This window comes from Equus przewalskii, chromosome 4 (genome assembly GCF_037783145.1).
Source record: "Equus przewalskii isolate Varuska chromosome 4, EquPr2, whole genome shotgun sequence".
NCBI lineage: Eukaryota > Metazoa > Chordata > Mammalia > Perissodactyla > Equidae > Equus > Equus przewalskii.
Window position 1 is genome coordinate 39,096,489 of NC_091834.1, and position 20,003 is coordinate 39,116,491.

Genomic DNA, 20,003 nt, shown 5'->3' on the forward strand with positions numbered 1-20,003 from the left:
GATCAGGGTTGGGACCATATCTGATGCATCTTGTGATTTATACCCTGCATTGTTGCTGCTCAAGCTTAAAGAGTTGTGGAAACATGGAGGAAAGTTCCAAATTGCATCTCCACTTGGAGATAGGTGGGGTTTTTTTGGAAGAAGATCAGCCCTGAGCTAACATCCACCACCAATCCTCCTCTTTTTGCTGAGGAAGATGGGCCCTGAGCTAACATCCGTGCCCATTTTCCTCTACTTTATATGTGGGACACTGCCACAGCATGGCTTGCCAAGCGTTTCATAGGTCCGCACCTGGGATCCCAACTGGGAACCCTGGGCCGCTAAGGTGCAACGTGTGAACTTAACCACTGCGCTACCTGCTGGCCCCTTGGAGATAGGTTTTCGTGCCACTATGATGTACTTGTTTGTACTCTGAATCCTTTATTATTTACATAGCTGTGAATTTGCGTAACTTGATGAAGCAAAAACAAAACAAAAAATGTATTCAAGAAGCCAAAAGACAAAATAAAACTCTGTCTCTTGAAGCAAGTAAATTTAAGGTAAAAAGCCCTTCTTTTTCGTGGATTACATCCTAAGAACAGAAGTAGAAGAAAAACATGCATTTATTTTTCTTACCGTGTGTGTATGATCTGGAATAGGCAAAAATATGTCTTATAAAGAATTATACTCTTTAATTTTCAGAGGAAAGGTGATGGAAATGATGCATTACAGGCAGGTCTAATTTAGGAAAGCCCCATTGAGTGCTGACCTGGCTTACCCAGAACTACTCCCTGTGTGTTGGAGGATGATTAAAGATCAGTTGAAGTCATTTGATGTTCACAGAGATGGCTAAGGGCTGAATGTGAACTGAGGTCACCAAACTTTTTGTCTCCATGTCATCTCATTCAATAATATTTACCAAGTTCCTTTCACAGTACATTACATTCTTCTATGTCATTTCTCTATGATGGGGCCTGTTATAATTGGCAACGATTATGATAGCTGGGCTGGAATAGCCAGGTCAAGTTGTTTAGCCAGTTGGCTAAGACACTATGTGTTACCATGATTAGAGAGTGACCTAGAAAGAGAGTGACACTTCTACTCTCAGAATGACCACAATCTTGGAGGTGATCTAGTTGCTACAGAAGTAAAGCAAAGGTAATTATTTGAGGGAAATGGGTATGGACAAATCTGTGCATTCATTTGAATAAAGGTAAACCGTGAGAGAGGACTATCAAATGATTCAGTGCTAATGGGTCAGGGAGGGGGGCAGGTACTGAAGTTTGCCCCTTGTACACAATGTTAAACACAGCATCCCTGCTTGAGGCTACTGATTCCTGAAATTTTCATGCGTGCTTACCTAGCATTAAATGAATTCTGTCCAGCTTGCCTGGCAAAATCTAATACCATAAGGCTGCTAGAGCTTTAAGAATGCAAGTCTCACTTTTGTCAGAGGGCTGGGCGTGTCCAATTTGACAAAATGCATCAAGACCCTTAAAGAAATGTCTATTCAATTTTTCCACCTCTAGGGACATATTCCACGGAAGGAGTTTAAAATATACATAACAGGAACTTCAAAAGCAATGATGGAAAGATGAACAAATTTGACTGCAGAATATTTAAAGTTAAAAAATGAACAACACAGTTGGAGAAAATATTTACAAAATATGTAACAGACAAATGATTATTTAAGAAATAGCTGTTTCTATAGGGAACAAAATACTCATGATCTGTTCCCTCATGGAGATTATAGACTTGTGGGGAAAACAGGCATTACGCAAGAAAAGGACAGTAAGCGTATGCATTAAATTAAGACTAGGGCTATGAGGAAAATGCACCTGAAGGATATAATCGTCTGGAACTACCTTAGATTTGGTGGGCAAGGAAGGTCTCTCTGAGAAAGTGACTATTATAAGAAATGGAGCAGCCTTCTTTTGGGAATGAGAAGGGAATATTGGGGAGGAGATTGGGAAAAGCAAGGCCTAAATCTCTATTTGTTTTTTAGAGGATACTAGGTGCCCAGAGCTGGACTAGACACCTTCGTGGATGCAAACACATCTTCTCTCAAGTACGTCAGACTAATAGTTGGTGATGGGAAACAATGGTCAATTATTATATTTTTAATTTACGAGACTTTCATTTAATCCTCAGGGCAAAAAGCTTACAATTAAATGCATGTAAAAACAGTTCATAAGAGAGATTTGATCAATTTGTCATGTGGGTGGTGATAGTTACAGTGCTGAACGGTGGTGATGTTAATGGTGCTCACGGGTATTTGGAGGAAGAGCTATGTTGGGGATTCAGGAATGCTTCCTCTGAGAACTGGCTTTTGCGATGACCTTAAAATGATGAGCAAGATTTTAGCAAATTATTGGTAGACAGTGAGGAAGGATGTCTAAGACTGAGCAAAAATCCAGAAGTAGGAGCGAGGGATATAGTGGAGAAATAATGACTAATTTAGCCTGGAGTACCCGATGGGAGGAGCAAATGGAACGTTAGGGTTATATCATGAAAGCTTTCGATGCTAGTAAGAGGACTTTTAGATTCTTGGAGCAGGCAACATGGAACTGTTGAAGCCATGTTGAAGCTACTATGATGGGTGCTGGGGACATAAAGATGAAAAAGGCATAGTCCCTGTCTTCAAAGATGGAAGAAAGACATGTAAATAATCCAAAGAAAAAAGCAGTTAGGAAAGACTTCCTTGGAGGAGGTGACATGTCTGAGTTGTAAAGGTTGAACAAAGGTTCATAGGCAGACAAAGAGGAAAGGTGTTGGGGCAATGGGGAGAGAGCATTGAAAGGGCCATTTTGTTAGTAAGATCTCTAGGCTTTGTCAAAGCCGAGAAGGAAGGCAAAAAAAAGTTCTCTGATGTTCTAAGCCTGTGCTACTGGGTGGGGATGATTTCATTAACAGAAGCAGGGAAGTTAAAAAGAGCCAGAAGAAAATGGTAAGTTGACTGAGGAGGGAACACAAATGATGAGTTTGTGTGAGAACACTTTGAATTAATGAGAAACCACCAGGGAAACAGTCATGGCTGTAATTATGAGTGAAGGGAGGGTGAGAACTCAAGGGCTATTAAGCCATTGCTGGGAAATGAAGCTAGATGGTGAGACTCTCTCCCCAGTTTCTTCACACAAGGGCCCCTCTCCTGTTAGCCTACAGCTACATCTCGCCTCTGTCCATGCACAACGCTTCCCTCTGGAGCAGTCCTTCCTTTCATTCTTGGCCTCTTTATTCTTATCAAGGCCCCAGTCCTTCCCCTCACTAAAGCAACACCAAAGCAAAAAGGTTTTTTTTTGCACCTGTAGCTCCAATGTTATCCGAAAAAACCAAGTGAATCCTAAAGCTAACACATCTTGACTTTTTGTGGTAAGACAAGAAGAATTTTTGTCTCAGCTTCAAATACAAGTTTAGCATTCTTTTTCCCCAAAGAAATTTCTCAATTGTGTTTCATGTTTGCTTTTAAAAACAAAGCAATAAGCGAAGGTGAGCAAAGGAAATGAAAAATAAGGAAGAAAACCAACAGCGTCATAAACACATAGAAACATGCCTAAACTAATGAGTGAGTAGGAAAGGAAAAAGTAAAAAGATAATTAGACATCATTGTTCTACCATTAGATTGGCAAGTAACAAAAAAGGCTAATAACATCTCATGTTGGCAAGTCCTGGGGAAATGAGCCCTCTACTCTACTATTTGTGGGAGTGTAAAATTGGCAAAAATGTTTTGGAAGGCAATTGATGAAATCCATAAAAATTTTAAGAATAGTTACGTGATGTTTTAGCCATTCCACTTCTAGAAACTTATTCTACAGTTTTGCCAACAGAGAGCCTAAAGATATGTACAAGATTGTTCATTGCAGTATTACCTGTAAGAACAATAATTTGAAAACAAACAGCTTGGGGAAATGAATAAATAACTAATACATGCATGCACTAAAATCCTTGGTGTCAGTTGGAAGGAGTGCAGTTAGCTGACAGCGTCCCACTGCAGCACCTTTGGGATCCACACGGCATTTGAACCAAGGTGACTCTCCTCCCAAGCAGCCCCCAGTGATGGATAAGCACCTGGGGCTAGCTATTTCTCCTCAATGTGAAACTCTGCCAATGGGAATTCTTTGCTCTGAGGACCTCTCCTTGTTGGCTGAGGCTTTGTCAAATTTCAATGTGGTCTGAGTCCGTCCCTGCTCCATTCTGCTTCCCATGCTCCCTTTCCTTTCACAGGTATCATATATGCACCACAGTCTGAAAGCTTTCCCGACCCCATACTGCGTTCTCCCCCTTAGTCTCCCACAGGTCATTTCTCAGCCAACCCAGCTGAGAGCTCCAGAGTAAACATTTCCCATTAAAACAGTCCTATGCTGGGCAGAGACAGAGGTCATTTCCCTGGTCCTTGAATGAGTAACTGTGATTTATATGCTTGGCAATTGGCATTTAGAATAATCCCACATTAGGTCCTTGGCCTTTGGGGTTAGAGCTGTCACAGTGGGGAAGGCCAAGTATAAGCCTCTGAAACTGCCTCTAAGATAACAATACAAAGCAATATGGCATCCTGGTGGGAATGATGGAGATCAATTCCATCCTTATACGTATCTCAAGGGTGGTAGTTCCATCATATCTCCATTGAATTCATGGGGAAACTGGATGGTTTCTTGTGAATGACTATAGATTACTATAAATAAATGAAGTAGTATCCCTTATGGAAACTGCTTTGCTGGACGTGGTCTTTTTCCTAGAGCAGATTGTTATGGTCCCAGGTACGTGTTATACAGCCACTGATTTAGTAAATGTATGTTTTTGTTTCTACCAAAAAAACCCAAAAACCACCCCAAATCTTCTGCACTCCTGTCTCAGCATTTGCTTACCAGAGGACCTAGACTGACACTGTCTATATGTTAGAATATGGCCCTCTATATTTTATTAATTGTAAAAAGCATGTCACAGACCAATGTGTATACAGTATGGTCCAATTTTTCTTTAAGAAAGAAAGAAAAAGTAAAACTGTTTATGTGAATATGGGTTGATATATGCATGGTAGATTCTGGAAAGGAACACCGCCAAACACTCAATCATAGTGTTTGAGATGTGTGGAGGGAGGAACTCTCACTTCTTATTTTAATACCTCCTTATTATATTCTCCATGGTGCATGGCTCAGTGCTTTATACTAAAGCCAGTAATAGTTCTTGACCAAATGAACAGTGTATACATTGCTCTGGGAAAGGTTGTTCTCTGTCACTTATTTGTCCTTATGTTTTTCCTTGTCCCATGGGATTATGGGATGAAACATCAGTGGATTGAGCCAGCTAGGAACTAGACCACTGCTATTGCTAACTGTGCCACTGATAGTTCCAGTGGTCCTGTATGACTCCATTTTGCCTGAATGCAAAGGATTGGGAGGGTAAAGTGAAGATAGCGTTTCTAGAAATAAATGCTGAGCAATGAGTGATAATGGTCCAGCCATGGTTATCTTGGCCTACTGCCACTGGATTGAAAGGTTGATCTGGGGCTCTGAAGAACGGTATAATCCTGGACAACTTCAAAAGCCAGGTGGATGAATTATCTAACTCTCTGTCCTCATATTTCCTTGAACTCCTTGATCCCAATGACCTTGACACCCATTGCATTTCTGTTACCCACTCCTGTGGCCACTTCGCATGCCTGATTATCAGTCAGGACTGTCTTACCTCTGAAAACATGAAGGCTAGTGATTCCCTTCTCCTTGATCCCAACCCACTGTCTCCTCTTTTTCCATTGGCTCATTCCCACTCTCTCTCTAACCCTGTTGTGGCATTCATAAAGATCTTCTGGCCTTGGCTATCCCTTTTGCTAATGATATATCATTCATCTTCTGTTTTCCGTTTCTTCCCTATCCAACCTAGATTCCTTGCTTCCTTACTTCCTTCATTCTCACCTTTATCCCTTTCTTCTTCTTTTGCTGCTCTTACTATTAACCAAGGAACAAGCATCTTTACTTCCCTGTGAGATATTTTTCCCGTCTACCATAACACTGCAGGAGATAATAAGTGCTCAGGCCTTTTCGCAGCCTTGTGTTCCTGGTGGGATCCCTCTCCCCCAGCTGCCGTAACACATTTAGGTGCAGGAGTGAACAGTGGACATTTGGTTCCACATAGTGCTGCTAAATGGTTCTCTGGATTCTATATTGTACTGTTGGACCTCAGGGTCTACCTGGACCAGATTTATCATGCCTCAAGTCCTGATTTAACTCAGGTACCACTTGACATTTCTTCCCTTCAGTTCCATCTTTGACTAGTCTCTTCTCCAGGTTGTTTTGTGTGTCTCCTAACCTGACCTAGTCTCTCACTCTTTGCTCTTCTTCCAAACACTTCCATTTTGCCTTCTGGAACTCAGCATTTGTCTTCAAATTTCCTACATTCCCAATTTCTTCTCTGAATATTCCCTTTATATTCTTGCTACAACTTGAAGACACCATGTCTCAATGCAACCTCTTAAGTGGATGTGGCTTTTCCCTTCAACGCAAAATATTTCATGGCCTGAAGGCAAGATGGGTGTCCTCCTCCTTCCAAACCTTGTTTGTTACCTTTCAGCACTCAAAACATCACTCCTTCATTCTCCTTTACAATCACAGGACCTTTGAAGACAAGGCATCAGACGATACCACCAACTACCTTTGTGGAGAACCTGGCTGCTACCTTGCCAGTATGATTCCTGTCATCATTCTTGTTGGTTTCAACAGTACTGTGGATGATCCATCTACACTTTCACCCCTCAATTCATCAATCTCTTTACTTTATTAAAATCTATCTACAGCCCACCTCAGGTAGAACTTGTCTTGACAAATAATACCACCAGATCCAAAATATCACAAGCAAGTATCCCACTCCCCGCAGACCACTTCCTATGCTCCTGGAGTATTTGACTCAACTATTATCTCAAGTACAGTACCTCAGACTCACTGAGACTCCCATTTTGCCTTCCTTATTGTTCTTATGTCTTCTCTTCTCCTCTCACCCAGTGTGGTCTCCAGGGTCCAACACCATAATTATACTCTTAGGGAAACTCCTGACTCACTCTCTCTCTGTTTCACTCACTGAGTGAACCAATCCTAGTTAAGCCATTCAAAATATAGAGAGTGGGTACAAATTTCAGTCCATAAATGCCAAATGTGAAAGTGCCAACATTTTTTTTTTTTTTTTGCCTTCCTGTAAGTCAGTTTAATGTCTATTATAAGGCCCTTTGGTTAATGTGAGATTTTACCATTCTTTCCTTCAGGGCCGCATCCATGTTCCCAGGAGCTCATATAGGCCCAAGGTATCAGGGCAGATGGACATCTAGTGCTTGGTGTCATCTAGCCATGATAGCTTCCATTAAGATGTTTCTCATTAAATCAGGTCCTAGATTATTGGTTCATGCAAATTGCTGCTCCATCGTCCCTCATTCTCATCCAAAAGACCTCTTTGGGTCTGGTTCTTTTACTGTGGCCTCTGTTTGCTCTTGGGTACATGAGCAGCATTTCATTCTGCTGTTCCTGAAATGTACTGCACGGTAGTCTCACACCCCATCCTCCTCAGTGACCCTCTGTCGTGACTGTACCACACTGGCCTACAGGAAGCTCTAGAAGGTTGATTCAGTCCTGTCTGCCTAATCCCTCATGCAGCCATTTCTACTCTTGCCATGTTTTGGGTCTTGGTGCAGAAAATGAGTTTCAAAGACCAAGGCCTTGAAGGAATTTGGAGCATAGTAAATGTGCAATAAATCACATCAAGGTTCCCACTATTACCTCTCAAACTAGAAGAGATTCTCCGGTTTTGGGGGTGCAGAAGAGAATAAAAGTTGAGAGAAACTTGACAACAGCTCAAATGAATCCTAAGAGGGGCTTAGTGGAAGGATCCTAGAAACCATACATAGGTTTTTGTGGATCTGAGAAAGAAAAACAAAACATGTATCTCTATTCCTTAGTAAAGCAGAGCTCCCAAACTTGTGTAAGTATTTTTGGCTCTTTTTGTGAGTCATGGTCCAACTGCCCAAATGAGAGAGGGGGTCATGGGATAATAAAAATGTTGGTGGAAAACATACATGGATAATATTTTGAGTATTATATGCACAAACATATGCATAAACATATGTATAAAGAAAACACCTCAGAACGTCCATAATGGTTATTTTTGGGTGGCAGAATTATTTTTATTTGCCTTTTTGGTGCTTTTCCAAATGTTAAACAATGAAACATGTTACTTCTTAATTATAGGGAAAATAAATGTTGTTTCAAAAGTTAAAATGAAAATAGGTGTAGAAAAAGAAAAGGCAGAAGAATTTGGCAGATATCTGTTCAAAATAGGCTTTTGACCAAATTGGAAGGCAGAATGGGGACAAGGAATTGGGTCTGTCACTCTCCTGCCTTCTACTTCTAACCCCCTTGGACATCTGTTCCAAGAGGCTTGGAGATTCCAGACCTGAGGAGCCAGCAGTCAGCTCTTTCTCTCCCTTATCATTCCTTTCCATTGTCTTCTGTGCACTGGTATTGAGCTGCTGTCAGCTGAAACTTTGCTTCCAGTTCTGTGACTTGTTCCTTTTCTCTGATTGCTGATCATTGTCTGAATTTCCTAAGACTATCACCAAACAGGACATGTCTTCTCCCCCTAACCCCCACACACCCACACCACAGAGTCCAAATAGAAATCTTTTACTTGGAAAACTCTAAGTTTTGCTAAAGTCCAGCCTTGGTTTGTGTAGCACTGACTGGCTGCCTTAGACAAACTTTTCTGATGTTCTAGATAATGTAAGGAACACAATCAGGCACCAGGTCATCAGGGAGACAAATTTTAGGTCACTTCCTTTTTTGATCTCTCTGCTTAACCCAGTGCAGAGGGTGGTCAAAACTGTATCAACATCTCACTGAATAGCCACTTAAAAATAGGAAAATTTAATCAGTTATACAAACACTCTTTTAGTCCCTGGTTAATTCAATCCATTCATTTGTATTGGCCTATTAGTAATGTGCAATGCATTATATACGTATATGCTTAGCAGGAAAAGGACAGACACCCAGATGTCAAACTAAAATTTTCTGTTTTTGAAAATACTAGTTTAAGAAAGTACATGTTGCGCAAGCAGGTAGTCCCTCCCTCTCCAAGTGTGGCTGACACCACCAATAATAGATCATAACATCCTTAGGATTCTTCTCAACACAGCACTCTAGAGATCAGAGAATCAGTGAATCAGTTTTGGGAGATGCAACGGCTTGTTGTTCCTGGGCTGGGGGTCCGAGCAGCCTCCACATTTTGGCCTGCAGCACCCCTGCCCCCGCCCTCCCCTTTCCATTTGGAAGAAATGCCCCTTAATGAGACTGTCAAAGGCATGATGAAAATCATTCATTTAATCCAGCACTTTCACTTGCAGAGGAAAAACTGAGGCAGAGGAGACAATAAGTCACCTAAGTCACATAGCTGGTAGGAAACATGGGTTTTCTAAACGTCAGCTTAAACAGAAATCTTTGCACACTCTTCTGGGGCTTGAGAATCTGAAGGTTTTTTAAACCTTTCTGACACTTTAGAACTAAGACTGGCTGTTTGTCCTCTTGGCCAAAACCAGGCAACTGTGTGAAACTGAGTTTGAAAACAAACCAAAAAGATGCTGGAAACTCAACAGTTTGTTTCTTCAAGGACACTGATTTTTTTTTTTTCTAGTCTCCACTCATGTCTAGAGCATTGGTTAGACTTTGCCAGAGAGAAAACTAGACCGTCGTTAGCTTTAACAGTAATAACACAGACACACACCCCTTTCCTGTTTTGGTCCTTCTGTTTTGGAAATAAATTTATGGATCCGGCACTGCTGAGCTTGGGCAGCATGTTTATGTTCTTGATTGATGCAAGGGGCCTGGCTGCGTTTCAACAGTCAGTGCTGAGTGCAAAGAGGAAAGGTGTGGGGCTCCCCATCTTTCTTCTTCCTTTTACCCCTTTTACAGTAGGCTTCTCCCACCTCTTCTTTCAACAAATAGGCACCTCAAAATGCACTGTGTTTTGGAGCAAAGGGATTGTTTTCCTTTGCTACGGCACTAATTCATAGATTCATTTCTTGCTTAAAAATAAAGATCAAGCTACTCTCTGTCACACACAATTTTCATCAACATTGTGTTGGAAGGAAGAAACATAACCCATTTTGTTGAAGCTAAGCAGATGCCTGGCCTCTCTCTGGCTAAGTGGGTGAGAGGTCAGTCCCACCCCCACAGCCTGGGCTGCACTGCCTGGCTGCCTGGCGCTGGAGTCAACAAGGGGAAGTTTAGTAGGTGAAGGGTCACTGCCGTGGAGCAGCAGTCACTTTCCGTGCATCAGCTCTCAGGCATCTAGTTTCTGTTCATGGAAATAAAGCTCACTAGAGGAAAGGTCACACGGACAAAGATGGCTCTGAAATAACCCGTGCCTTCCTTGACACGGTGTCCAAGGCAAGAGGCCAAGTGGTCAGGCCTCTTGGCCTTTGGGAATTCTCCTGGTCAAGTGGGAAAAGATGTAAAAGTGCTTTAAAGATCATCCTGTACTGAATATGGCAAAATGATAAACAACTTGTTGATTGGCAAATTTATATCATGTAGAATAACTTTACAAGGAGAGATTCTTTTAAAAAGTGTATTGTGAAGCTGGCCTGGTAGTGTAGTGGTTCAGTTTGCGTGCTCTGCTCCGGGGGCCCAGGGTTTGCAGGTTCGGATCCTGGGTGCAGACTGAGCACCGCTGGTCAAGCCATGCTGAGGCGGCATCCCACATAAAATACAGGAAGATTGGCGTAGAGTTAGCTCAGGGCCAGTCTTCCTCACACACACACAAAAAGTGTATTGCAATAATGGGTTTTCTTATTAGTTGCTTTCGACTAGAACAATGGTTTCTAATCCTGGCCACACATGAGAATTACCTGGAGAACTTTTGCATATGACTGATGCTTGGCACCAATTGAATCAGAATCTCTAGCTTGGGGATCCAGACATCTGCGTTTTTATAGAGCATCTCAGGTGGCTCTAATGTGCAGCATTGCTTTAGAATCTTTAAAACATTGCCGCCTGAAATGACTTCAGATTAGGAGAGAAATTCTCCATGTTCTAGAGCAGTGGTTTTTAGATTGTGGGTTGTGACCAATGAATTGGTCATGAAATCAGTTTAATGGGTCACAACCTGCATTAAATGAAATAGAATAAAGAAAAAAAGCATGCTTTCATAAGTGAGATTGATTGGGGGGTCAAACTTTTTGTTTCAGATCCATCTGGATTATGATTTAAGAAGACCACTATTCTAGATTCTAGGAATAAAAACTTTGCTGCCCTGGGCCCCTGCAGAATTGTTCTAATTCAAAGCAGTTGTTGGCTTTTTAAACAATTTTGCTGTTTCCACAGGATGCTATGGCTGAGAATTGGGAAGCTTGCCACAATATTATTTTGAAAAGTGCTGTGCAAACAGTGTTCCTCCTGCATGATTCCCAGAGTTAGTTCACTATGAGCACCTCCTCTTGAAACATCAGGGATGTAAAGCGAGGTCATGACCAAAATCCCGAGGTGAATTATGAAATTTGAGTGAGAAAGAAGTCGATTGCTGCACGGGAGCTTGCCCAGTGGGAGCTCCACTCTAAGAAAACTGAGCCAGCTCAGAAGAAACAATGATTACCCTCTGACCTGTGGTGTTATGGGTGGTGAACAGGCTGTCACCAACAATGTCTAAATCAGCCAAATGGTAGGATTCATACTCTGAGAGGAAGCGGTGTCTCCACTGGAGCTGCTGAGCAGCAGAAGAGAGGACCTTCTAGTTGTTATTAAGGAAGGCACTGTAGGGGAAGAAGACATTTCCTCTACCCACCGTGGGTTCTTCTGGCTGGAGAACGAATTAAATTCGCATGAGACAGAATAGCAGGAGAAAATTAAACAAAGCTTTATAACATGTATACATGGGAGAGGCTCACACAACCTGAGCAACTCGCCAAAATGGCTGAAGCTACCACCTTAAATATCATCTTCAGCTAACGATAAAGGAGGATGTTGGGGGTGGAGGGGGAGGCGATCATGGGAGATTACCACACGAGCACAGTAAACAAATGCAGATTTAAGTCCTTCCCTTTGGCATTGATTAAGAGTTTCTAGAGATAAGGTCATCCCCGCCTTCTTCCTGGTACAGAAAGGGAGACACCTTTACAGATGGCGATTTCCTTTACAATGTAAATGTCTCCTAACAAAGAGCAAGCAAGTTCCACTCCTCAGAGCCTCCTTCCCGACTGCAGTTTATTAAGAGTAGCCAGCCCCAAATAATCCTCATGCCAAAGAGACATATCTTGAGGTGGTCAATGCCAGTCCCCCACAGCACCCAGAAATTTTATGGAGAGAATGGTGATGAAGGGCCCCAATTTTTGGATGACCTCTCCTTCCCAGTCCCTTAATGTCCCTTCTTCTTTCTTATTTTTCTTTTAATTTTCTTTCAAATGAATGCTTCTGGATTATGCTACTTCCTTGGCTGCTAATGGACACTATGTTTCAGGGTGGGAACAGTTGGAGAATCTATACCTTATATGAATTTGAAAAGAAGTGGGAGGCCACAGAGTTATTAGGCATATACATGAAGTCTCTGAATGATTGAGATTTTCACGTTTTATCTTGATATTTTGACACAACGCTTAAGGAAACCCTTATATTTTTTCTGCCTCTACATTGAGGAGGAAGAATTAATATGAGGTACTCTGTCCTTCAGAGAAAGCTGTCTAATGGTTTAATCTGCTAGTTTCAAAATTTTGATTTATGAAAGAATTGCTCAAAACCAGTAACTAGTAGTGTTTGCCCCTCTTTCTCAAGAAAGGAAGATTTGCTATCTTCTGGCAACCAAAGGAATAATTAAAGCTAATTTCTCTGTGGATCTTGGAAAAAGTGGCAACAAATAATGGATTTGTCCTTCAAAAAATGTTTGAAGCAAACATCTTATCAGTCACTTATCAGCTACAAATCTGTTTAAGGCAGTGTCAGACTAGCCATGGGCGATTTTTCTCATTAAAGTAGTGTTTAAACTGTTGTTTCCAGATGACATAGGAGACGTATCAGACAAACGACACCTGCAAGAAGAATTGGTAAAGTATTGATTTTTCCTCAGTCAAAAAGTTTACTAAGCAGATGAAAAATAATTTGCCTTCACAGTGACATTTTCCTAAGGTCTTGCTAGTAGTCAAAGGCTTTGTTTCTCCTTAAACACTCAAACTTTAATTACCAGAAAAAGTTGGCACCAAAACCATTAGCATCAAAACCAAGGACATGTTTGTAAATTAGAGGTCATATCAGAAAAATTAATTCTTTTAAGTTTGAATGGATTTTTTTATCTTGTCTCCATCTCTCCCCACAACCTCCTCCTTCTCCACATGACCATACTTTCCTGTGTTCACATTAATTCTATTAACAAAAATGAGTAGATTTGGAGATCTTAATAAATTTTACATTTCCATAACTGAGATTGTTCAGTTGAAAAAGGCAGCAGTATTTTATAACAGATAAGGATGGGTTGAAGGAACGGAGATCTTGGGTCCATGTTTATTTTGATATGCACTCATTGAGAGTCCCTGAAAAAAAATCAGTTGATCTCCCTAGGTCCCAGTTTCCATGTAGAAAAAGATTAAATGATGTTGTAGATGACCTGTAAGGTGCATTCTATTCCTCAAATCTCCTTGTTTGTTCATTATTGATTTTAAAGTTTTCACTGAATGAGTCTAAGTAATTGTTGCCTTTCCCACATTGAGAAAGAATCTTTGATAAGAGTTCATTTAGTACAAACTCTTTCTCTGAGCAGGGACATCCTTACGGTGTCCCAGACGCTGTCTCATTGCTACTAGTTCTGTTCTCTGGAAGAACTCAACATAACTCCAGCCAGGGCCAGGCACGTGATTTTGGTTTAACTCATTGACTGTTCTCTAATGGGGTTTTGAATCTTGAGTGAGTGCTGTAACTGCAAGAACCTGGGGGCAGGGGCTGGTCATTCATCATTAGTGACAGTGTTGGAGGTGTGTGCACCAGATTTCTCCTGTATCTTACTCCTGTTGGGGTTCTGGCTACCCTGTCCCAGAGCTCCCTCCATACTTTCTGAACCTGACCCTTCCAGATCCTGTGGATTTTGTGAACAAATTTTCATTCTGGTTAAGATAGTCCTAGTTAGGTACAATCACAGCTTTTAAAAATAGGCCTATGGCCCAGTGGCGCAGCGGTTAAGTTCGCACGTTCCACTTCTCAGTGGCCTGGGGTTCGCCAGTTTGGATCCCAGGTGCGGACATGGGGCCGCTTAGCAAAAGCCATGCTGTGGTAGGCATCCTACATATAAAGTAGAGGAAGATGGGCACGGATGTTAGCTCAGGACTAATCTTCCTCAGCAAAAAGAGGAGGATTGGCAGCAGTTAGCTCAGGGCTAATCTTCCTCAAAAAATAAATAAATAAATAAATAAATAAATAAATAAAACTAGGCCTAGAAGCTGGCAATCAAGATGCCTGAATGACATTTATGAAATTTCCCCATGTATTCAGAGGCAAATACTATTATCCCTGTGTATTTTTTTCCCCCAGATTTTGAACACTCATCCTTGGACGTCGTTCCCAGACCTTTCACCGTCTTGTGATCTACAGTGGTACTTATCTACAATGCTCTTTTACTTCTTATTTCTTGGCACCATTCTCTTAACAGTGGAGACTACAGCTGAATTGGCTTTTGATGCCACAACATTATACTTTTGGTTGAGTTTATTATCAACTAAAATGCCAAAGCAAGCTCTCCTCTGTCCCCTACAAAACATATGCACTCAACTAATTGATTCTTCAAACCCAAAGGAGATTTTTACAAAACAATTTCATCAATCTTGCCTATCCAGATCTTAGTGAATTCAAATTCTATAGTGTTGCCTATCTTAAAAAAAAAGTTTGTATCATCTGGAAATTTGACAATCTTGTTTTTGCCATTTGGCCAAATTGTTTATAAGGATAGAGTCAAGGACCAAGATCTTTGGAAGAACCCTAGAAAAATGATTTTGGAAGAAAATGGAAAGGAACAGCAACTTTGCAAGTTGCTGCTGGAAAAAGAGTACCGTGCTCAAATACATGTGCAAAATGCTACATACTAAATTGCTCTCTTTTGAGATTTAAAATACATATTGGTGATTAAAAACTCTAAGACACTTCCTTCCAGATTGAAATTGATCAACTAATTTAGCGTTTCCCAAACTGTATTCCACTAGGAATTCCTTGATCAAATAAGTTAAGAAAGGCTGGCATAAGTAGATATTTATTTACTGTAGGACTTTCAGAACCATATTTATGGTAATGTATAATGTGAATCTATAGATAGAATATTCGATCTTTCTGCAGTCTATTGGACCAGCTAGAGACTTTTTTTTTTCACAGAGCATTTTTCAAGACTGATGTGATAAATTTGGTAAACTCTGCCTGCGAATATTTTGGGGCTGTGGTGGTGATCTTGGCTCCATGTCTGCCTAGCTTTCCAATTTCAAATTCTGTGAATTGATCTGATAAACAACACACCTATGCCAGTGCTATGAAAAAACATTAAGACTACTTTTTGAAAGAAGCTAATTTTTAAAAATCAACTTCATTGAGTTAAAATCAACTTTATTATTATTTACATACAATAAAATGTGATCTTTTTACGTGTACATTTTTAGAGTTTTGACAAATGTATACATCTGTGCAACCACCATCACAGTTAAGATATAGAACATTTCCATCACCCCTAAAATTTCCTTCGTGTCCTTTTGCAGTCAGTTTCCTCTGACCCCGGCCCCAGGCAACCACTGATCTGCTTATCACTTATAGAGGGGATTTCCTTTTTTCTAGAATCTCATATAAATGATACCATACAGCATGTACTTTTGTGCCTGGCTTATTTTTCTCAGCATGTTTTTGAGATTCATCCATGTTGTTGTATGTATGAATAGTTCATTCATTTTATTACTGATTAGCATTCCACCCTATGGATACAACACTACTTGTTTATCCATTCACCTGTGATGGGCAGTAGGACTGTTTCTAGTTTTTGGCTATTGTAAATAAAGCTTTTATGAACATTGTATACAAGTTTGTGTGTGCTATCAGCAGTATATGAGAGTTTTTCCACATCCTTACCATCACTTGGTATGGGTCCTCTTTTTCACTTTACCCATTCTAGTGGGTATGAAGAGATATCTCACTGTGGTTTTAATTTGTACTTCTCTAATGACTAATGGTGCTGAGTACCTTTTCATGTGATATTGGCCATTTATGTATCCTCTTTTGTGAAGTTCCTGTTCACATCTTTTGTCTAGTTAAAAACTGGGTTGTTTGCCTTCTTATTATTGCTGTCTGAGAGTTCTTTCTATGTTCTTTATGTGTCCTTTTCCAGGTACATATGACGTGATACATACATATGTCATATATGTTATATTTACACATACAGATATATATTGGATACATATACACATAATATTTTGGATATACATTAAATATTTTCTTCCAATCTGTGATCTGCCTTTTCATTTCTTAAATGGTGTCTTTCTAAGAGCAAAAGCTTTGAATTTTGATGAAATCCAATTTTTCAATTTTTTTTTAGTATTCTTGGTTTGCTAGCCTCTCTCAGGAATTTTTGCCTATACCATGATCATAAAGGAAGAAGTGGGTTTTCTCCTTGTATTCTTGTGTTGGCTCATTTCAGCCATTCTGCTAAGGCTCCCCCCGCACCCCTCAATTCCCTTCCTTTCCCTTTCTTTCCACAGACTCGTCATGAGTTGGCTGGAAAAGAGAGTAAGCTTCCAGTGCTTGGGAGTCCACATCAATTAATGTGACAGGAACATGATTAGACTGATTTAAAAAGAACACAGAAAACATTTGTAACATAAAACCTTATGCCAGAAGAATACTCTGATCTTTCCTAACCACTCTATTAAATAAGGCTTCTCAAGTTACTCTCTATCACATCACCTTGACAGTTTTTTTAAGACAAACTTATCTTTGACTATCTTGTTTATTTGTGTACCTGTTTCTCATCTGACCTCCACATTAGACTGTAAGCTTTTCTTTCTTATTCACAGGTGATGAATGAATGGACGAGCCAGTAGAGGCCAGCTTGCAATGTGGCTAACAGTATTCACATCAATTTAGGGTTTGTGGCTCTACCAGTCTCTGGAAGACTTCCTTTTCTGTCACTTTCACCCACTACATTTGTAAATTACTATAGGGGTTAGGGCTTAGCATGGAATTGCTAAGCCCGATTCCTTTAAGGAGGCAATCTCTCTCTTTCCCCACTTTAATGAGAACTAGGATTCTCTGAAACTTCTCTGTTCACTGTTTGGTGGATAAGAGATAATTCAGGATGGAGTAATGGGGGAATTACTAAGCAGATTACTTCTTTCTGTAATTTCCTCTCTAGCCTTTTAGATGAGTAATTAGCAACAGAATACTGGTTTTCTTAGATTGTTGCCTGGTAGCATAAACTTGGTTAAAGCAGTCCTGCTGGCATTCCAGAAAAAGGTTTCTTTTACTGGTGTTTATCATACAGCTGCTGAAATTCACACTGGGTGAAACTTGGCGTGACAGCTCTCAGCTCAGTTGCAATTTAGAAGAAAACAGATTCTGTTTTGCTTAAATTGTTTTCAATTGACTGGGTAAGAATAAATTAAAGGTTCTTGTAGGTAATAGCTTCTGAATTCAATTAAAAATATCATCAGGCAGCTGCTTTTTTTCCCCTGAAAGTACAGAAATGATTTTGAGCTACTTAATTGATTTTCTTATGAAGTTTTTTGACTGACAGATTTAGCTTAATTCTTCATCAATGTTTTTCACTCATGCCAATATAGGAATAGAAAATTGGAGTCAGAAAAAAATTCTAATGATTCTGCTACGGTAAGAATCTCAGAGCTCTAAAATCTTAAAGGTCAGTCAATCCATCTCTTTATTTGTTCATTCATTCAAACATTGATTCATTGATCAAAAACATTTATCTCTTAATTTGGGCCAGGTTCACTGCACAAGCTTTTAATACTTAGCACACTTGGGATCTTTTGTTTACAAATGACCCCAGTTTGCTAGCCTGTAAGTTTCAAGCAGGCTAGGGCCATGTCTGTTTTATTTACTGCTGGATAATAAGTACCAAGAATAGTGGATGGTGCATAGTAGACTTTCAATAAGCATTTGGTGGAAGGAAGGAAGAAAGAAAGGAAAGAGAGAAGGAAGGGTGGAAGGAAGGAAGGAAGGAGGGGAGGAAAGAAGGAAGGGAAAACAGGAAGTCAGCAAGGGCAGGAGATTATGAGATGTTCTGTGCACTGCACTGCTTGGGTAGGAGGAGGCTGGGAACACACATACCCAGAGGCTGAAGTTATCCAAACTCTTCTCTTCTTTGTTCAGTACAGGTCAAGGGAGATTCCAGATGTTTTCCCTCTTAGCCATGTAGCAAATCATGCTTTCTAAATCAAAAAGGAAATTTGTTGGGTGTCACACTATGTCATAGAGGGTCAAGCTGTATTCTTCATATGTGAGAGGACAGTAGCTGTGTATATTTTTCTCTAGCTGGTGGTAAGGGATCTAGACTCCAGGAATGGGAGCCTGGAATCCTATTCTATCTCCACCTACAATTCAGTGTGAGACTGTGGGCAACTTGCCTAGTCTCCCTGTGTCTCTGTTTTCTCACCTTACAAAATGAGGATAGTGATGACAGGAATATTTGCTTCACTGAATTTTGTGAGGCTTAAATGTGCATCTATGTGAATGCACTTGACAAAAATGAAAGTAACGTGTGCTGATTCTGTGAGGAAGAATTGAAACAGTTCTGCCTCCTTCAACCCCAAAAAGACTGTATCTAATTGACAGAAGGAAGCATTGTGAAAGAAGCTAAACCCAAAGTTGTACTTATTATGTGATTTTATTTATCTCAATATCAAAACCAGGCAAAACTAACCTTTAGTGCTAGCAGTCAAGATATGAGCGGTGGAAGGAGTTTGCATGAGGGGCTTTTGGGGTGCTGGTAGCTTCTATTTCTTCACCTGGTTGGTGGTTACCTGGGTAGTTATATGTGATAATTAATTGACCTGTACGTTTATGTTTTGCATCTTTCTTTGTGCACGTTGTGCTTCAATAAAAAAGTTTAAAATATAATACAGAAAATGATTTTTAAAAATTTAACCACGTAGATATAACCACGGTTAATATTTTGGTTTCTCCTCTTCTAATTTTTTTTTCTTTTTATAAACAGGTACATCTCCATAGACATTGACCTTCTCCCCCTGCCAAAACAAAACCTCACCAAAACATTTATAAATATAGAGACACACAGGTACACACAGGTTTTATATTTTTATATAAAAACAGGATTTTGCTACATATATAGTACATATACATAGTTTTGTAACATGTTTTTAAAAAATGAGTATGAAAATGGTTTTGGTATTTTCCCTAATTACTAAAAATGCTCTGTAAAAATATAAATAATACAGAATGTATGCAAAGAAGGAAGTACAATTTACTTTTAACCTCACTACTCAGAGAAAAATGGTCTTACGAATTTTGTAACAGATAAGACATCATCAGTCTTTTCCAAAGTACCTTAACAAAATAGAGTATCTGATTTTGTTTTTCAGATCCAATTCTTCAAATTACTGTAGTAAAGATGTTGTTTTAAAAAAATAGAAAGCTCTTTCTGTGGGACCTAATGGGGTGTCTGCATCTTGGTCCGGTCAACAAGGCATGCCTGAATTGACTCTTGGCTTTATAGGTTCCCAAGGTTAATAAGTTAACAAGCATCCGAGAATCAAATTCTAAAGACTCCAACTTGCCAGACACAAACTTGTATCTAAAATACCAAACATGCTTTCACCTTTGCACCTGCTGGAACCTTCTGCCTGGAACTCTCTTTCTCCGGTTACCTGTGTGACTTTCTCCCTCTTCATTCAGGTATCTACTTGAATGTCACTTTAGTGGCAGTCTTCCCTGACCATACCCCACTGCTCTGACACTGTGAATCCCCTCTTTTATGTTTCCTGTCAGCAGTGACCATTATCTGACATTATCTTAAGC